The following is a 6,000-nucleotide window of genomic DNA, read 5'->3' on the forward strand; positions in this document are numbered from 1 at the left end:
ACTCTGGAATAGACTGCCCATACATGTCAAGCAGAGTGCCTCTTTGGCCCTCTTCAAAAGGAACCTTGATGATTGGATGGGAGAAAGGAAATTCACCCTGGGGATTATGTCAGTCTCCCTGCTAGACAGGGTTTCAGGGAAGTAAATAGTATGGGAAGAAATAGCCAGGGAATTGTTATGGCTAGGCTTGTAAGGCCCTAGGGCCGATAGCCTAGTACCAACCTATGAACCTATGAACCTATGGTTGCACTGTCATTTTAAATGCTGACTTGTGTTGGACAAAGGGCTTGTGGTGATTAGGTATACGGTAATTATATAAATTAATTTATTGATTTATTGAATTTAATTAATTAATTAATTAATTAATTAATTAATTAATTACGCATACTGCTGTTGGTTTTGTAAGAAAATATCCCTTGAAGGTGAAAAGCTAAGGTACCAGGATTAAATTCTACCTGGTGTACATCTACTTCATTGCTGTGTGTTTCATTTATATTTATTGTCCATTACTTGTTTTTTGTGGCATTTTGGAAGTTGGTGTTTTCACCATGAAAGTTAATGGGTCCAGCAGCAGCAGCAATCATGGTGGTGATACTTTTTCCTTTTCTAATTTTGTTAAGGAAAGGGAAAGGAAATTTTCACAGATAAGCCCATGGGGCTCTCCAGAGAAATCGGACAATTATGGCCAATTTGAACAACTGGAGAGACTTTTGCTTAAGGAAATAAGTTTGTTTTATGATACAAAGTTACTGGAAAAATATGTGAGTTTAAGAATTACTCCGCATGATTTGAGGGTGGACTGGCTGCCAGCTGGAGAATTTGGTGAGGATGAACATGATTTGCTTGAAGAATGGAGACAGGTATCTCTTGAATGTACCCTTGGTTGGCTCAGAATTTTGATAAAATGCAATCTCAGAAACAGTGAGCGATTGCGTAATGATATTTCCATTTTGGAAGAATTGATAAAAAAAGATTTTCCGGTGTCAGTGTGGAACACAGAAATGAATGAGATTTCATCCAAAGTTAATAAAATTGAAGGTGAAATCATCACCAGGAAAAAAAGAAAATGAATGCGTGATATCAATGACTTCCATTCTGGGCAGGTTTACCAACGACAATGGAGATCGTGCTGGGGGTGGTCTAGAAAGAGACAACAGAATGGCTGGAGTTCAAGCAGAGATTTTCCAGCATCTTCCAGTGAATTTTCTTCAAAGAAGAGTGTCTCTTTTGAGAGTATCCCTGGAGAACGATCACCTGATCGAATTGTCCAATCAGGACAGCAGCAGAGGCCGAATGAGGGACCTAATAGAAAGAATGGTAGATCGAAACGAAAAGGAAGACATAACAAGTGAATGTTGTATTTCCTTTCACAAACAGAATGAACTCAATATTATTAACTTGTTGAGCCTGGAATTGTCATCAGAAGCCAAACAGGTACTGTTAAGAGGCGCAAAATTTGTGCCAATGAAATTGCCTTGTCTGGCAAGTTTATTAATTGAATCAATGCCATTTTGTCAGAAATTGCACCTTTGAGTATTTTTTTCTAAAAAAGAAAGCAATGCTTTTGATAATAAGGCATTGTCTTTTGTTAATGTTGACAATATTGATAATATTGATGACTGTTAAATGTATCGGTATATGATTATGGTGACAGTGTTTTGGAAAATTTGGCAGAAAATGATGCTGAAAAAGATAACATGGATGTTTTTAACACAGGCTATAGATGGTTAAAAGTGCCTATCTTACCTTTCTCTTCTAGCACCCCCCCACCAAGGTGAACCAGTTAATATGTAGTTTTGAGAGGCTGTTGTATTATAACATTGAAAAAGAGTTTAAAAATTTCAAGGGTAAGAATTTCAATTTAAGTAAATTGGAATGGCAGGCTCTCAAGGAACTACAGGCACAGGCTAATAACATAGTGTTCAAAGAAGCAGATAAGGGGGGAAATGGGAACTTATGGATAAAACTCAATATAACAGAATGGTGGCGGATTGATTGGGACAAGTTAATGATTATACTTGTCTACCTATCAATCTGGTTAAAAGCTTTAACAGACTGATATTTGAACTCTTGGAGAAAGGTGAGAAAATGGGCTTTTTGACAAATTCAGATGTCAAAAGGTTGTATATTTCAAACCCTCTTGACCCTACATTTTTTGCCATTCCCAAGATACATAAGGAGAAATACAACCCCCTGGGATGACCTATTGTCTCAGGAAGGGTTTTTTTTCATGTACAATGTTGGGTTTTTTTTGGGATTATTTATTGAAACCTTATGTTGATAGGGTTCCATCACATATCAGGAACAGCCATGACTTGTGCAAGTGTATCAGGAATTTGAAATGGCAAGATGACTATTTTTGGGTCAGCCTTGATGTAATTGCACGTTATACAAATATCGAGGGGAAATGGGGGCTGGAAGTGGTTGGAAGAACCCTTGGTGAGGGTCCACATTCCTCATATATCGTTGAATTACTGGAATTTTGTTTGAGTCATAATTATTTTTGTTTGACAATAAGTTTTTTTTTACAAAATAGAGGTACTGCGATGGGAGCAGCTTATGCCCCCTCATATGCTATTCTCTACATGGGTGAATTTGAAAAACAGTTTATGTATGCTACAGATTTCTTTAAACACAATGTGGTCATATACAAATGTTTTACAGATGACCTACTTTTTATTTGTAAAGGTCCTTTCGAGCATTTTGTAACATTTTTTGAGGAACTTAATATGAATCATCATGAGTTAAAATTCAGTTTCCAGGCAGAGAGGAAAAGTATTAATTTCTTGGGCTGGTGTCTCTTACTGGATGGGGACAGGAAGGTTCAGTATAAACCATTTCGAAAAGCCACGGCAGTAAACAGCTTTTTGCATGCCTTGAGTATGCATCCCGTACATTTGATTGAGGCACTACCCTGTGGGGAATGTAAACAAATTTGGACAAATACTTCTCAGGAACATCTTAAGGAAACTTTTTTAGATGATGTGGAATATACATTACTTACTAGGGGGTACTTGAAAGAAAATTTGGAAGCAGCTAGAAATCAGGTTTACCAGAGTAGTCTTATGGCCGATGCAGAAAAGAGGGCTTTTTCCTCTGGAAAAATCGAGAAAAATATTTTTCATGTTATGAAATACAGTGCTTTTTCTGAGACGGTTGTACACATTGTTAAACAACTTTGGCCCATGATTTGTTCTGATGAATTTTTGGGTAGTATTTTCCCTGGTAGGGTAACTTTTTCCTAAGGAAGATTTTTTAATCTTAAGCAATTATTGAATAGACCCACTTTGCAAGCAGTGTTGAGTTTCAGAGAAGGAACCTTTCCCTGTGGTAATTGTAATATTTGTTCCAGAATTAAAAATCTTTCAGGCATCATCATTAATGGTAGGATATATCATACAACTGGGAGATTTAATTGCAAGTCCTGTGGGCTTGTTTATATACTAGGATGTGGCTGTGAGAGTGTAAAGTGGTACATAGGGCAAACAAAAAGGATGGCCAGAATAAGAATTAGAGAACATCTTTTGGATATCATGAACAACAAAAGGGAGAGTCCAGTTGCTAAACATTTTTCATCTGTATATCAGGAGATGGGCTCTTCTTTATTCTGGCCAGAGTTGAGGCACCGAGGGACAAATTTCATTTAAGGCTTAATTATTTGGAAACTTCATTTATTCACAATTATGGTACTTTACAACCAGGGGGATTAAATCAGGAAGTGTCCATGAATTTTTAGTAATATTTGTTTTGACACAATTTTCTACCTTTTATTATATCGTTCAAAATGAGTTTATGGTTGCACTGTCATTTTAAATGCTGACTTGTGTTGGACAACGGGTTTGTGGTGATTATGTATATGATAATTATATGAATTAATTTATTGATTTATTGAATTTAATTAATTAATTATGCATGATATTTAAGATGCTATTGGTTTTGCAGGAAATATCACTTGAAGGTGAAAAGCCAAGGTACCAGGATTAAATTCTCCCTGCTGTACATCTACTTCATCGTTGTGTGTTTCATTTATAAACAGATAAATAAAATGCAAAACTGAAAGCACAAGGGATGAAACTGAGCACAGATAAGACAGGTGCAATGACAGCAAATGTGGGAAATCAGAAGAAGCTAAGAATTGAGATAGAAGGGAAAATAGTGGAACAGATTAATAGCTTCAGATATCTGGGAGAGGTGGTTGAGGAGAAGGGAAGTCTGAATGAGGAGGTCAAAGGTAAAATCAGACAGGCTGCAGCCAGCTGTTATAGAGTATCGGGGTACTGTATGATAGAATAGTGGCATAGAAGCTGAAAAGTAAAGTGTACAAAACAATTATACAACCAGTACTTCTGTATGGTACAGAAATGTGGGCAGTAAAGGCAGATCAGTTGAGGAAGCTAGAGGTGATGGAGTTGAAATACCTAAGATGGGTAGTAGGCACACTTAGATAAAGAAATAAGGACATCACAGCAGAAGCCAAAGAAGCTCCAATTGTAGGGAAAATCAAAGAGAATAGAATATGGTGGTTTAGGCACATGTGACAAAAAGCAGAGAACATCCTGGTGAAGAAGATTTGGGACAGGCCAGAGAAAGCAAGAGGAAATGAGGGCATCCAGCAAAAAGATGGGATGAATTGTGTGAGAGAAGACCTGCAACAGTCAGAAATGACTGTCAAGAAAGGTAGGAGAGTGGCCTTGAATCAAGAGAGATGACAACAGTGGACATGGCATACCAATCCCATGTAGATAATGGTAAAAAAGGGATTGATGACTATGATGATATAAAGCTCTATATTAATGAGTGACACCTTGATTCATAAGGTTATGACCCTGCATTTACACAAATGGTACTGGACTATGCTGCCCAGTTCCCTGAAGCTATCCTCCTTCAGCATAGTAGGCAACATTTGCATTTGCATCACATTATGGACAGGTTCTCTATGAACTGCATCACTTCCAAATTATGTCTCACACTCTAACCTCTAAATTTCATTAACTATTTAAGTAACCTAATCAATTTGCATATGTTTTTACACACTACAGATATGTCTTTCACTATCATATCTATCAGATCCAGCCTAAATATGCTAAATTTTCTGGAAATAATTTAATAATTTTCTCTGCATTTCATGAGGTACTGGTCTTAAGCACTACACACCATGTCCATGAATTCTTCCAGAGCTAGCTGTTCGACAAACTATCAAATGATTCTATTTATTATGCAACAGTTTATAATATTTTTAATTTAAGCCACATTATTCTTCCTCTTAAGTTTACTTTATCACTCTCAAGAAGCTTTTGTTCTCTGCCTTTTCAACTGTCAATGTTTTTAGCATAATAGTCTAGGCAATCAAGCTAACAGAAGTGAAACATCCAAAGACAGGCGAACTTCCACAGAAGTTCTAAAACTTTTTTTAATTGTTTGCAATAGGAAGAAATATGTGCTACTGATATGTTGTATAAACAAATGTGCTTTACTGTACCGTGGTTAGTCCTTTGGAGTTGGCAGCATTTCACAGAGAAGGCAGATACCAGATTTGGGTAACAGGTATTCTGCATTTTTGCTGGCCTTTAGCTAGATTGATTATAAATTATAACATTCACTCTACGGCATACTTCTGTGATTGCTTCTTAAATGCCATGTTTAATGTTTAACTACATTTTAAAATGAAGCAATGATTTAACTATGCATCGTAATGTCCATAATATGTGATACTGTACAACAAACCTAGCACTCAGTTCCAAGAATAATATTTCAGGTTATGAAATGCTATCTTCCAAAAGCATGCAGCAGTGATGTTACTATAAATAATTGTTACGATCCTTCAGCACATTTACGCAAAAGCTGACACAGCAGTAAGTATCACCCAGATCTGCAGGCATTTAAATAACATACTGGCAAATGTGCAAGAAGTAATGAGAAAACTGAGTAACTCATTACAGGTACAGCTTGCATATGTCTGAATCCATTCCTGACACTGAAGTCATTTTAGTTAAAGTGCAG

Source organism: Protopterus annectens, chromosome 4.part0 (assembly GCF_019279795.1).
Source record: "Protopterus annectens isolate FY-2018-M chromosome 4.part0, PAN1.0, whole genome shotgun sequence".
NCBI classification, from domain to species: domain Eukaryota; kingdom Metazoa; phylum Chordata; order Ceratodontiformes; family Protopteridae; genus Protopterus; species Protopterus annectens.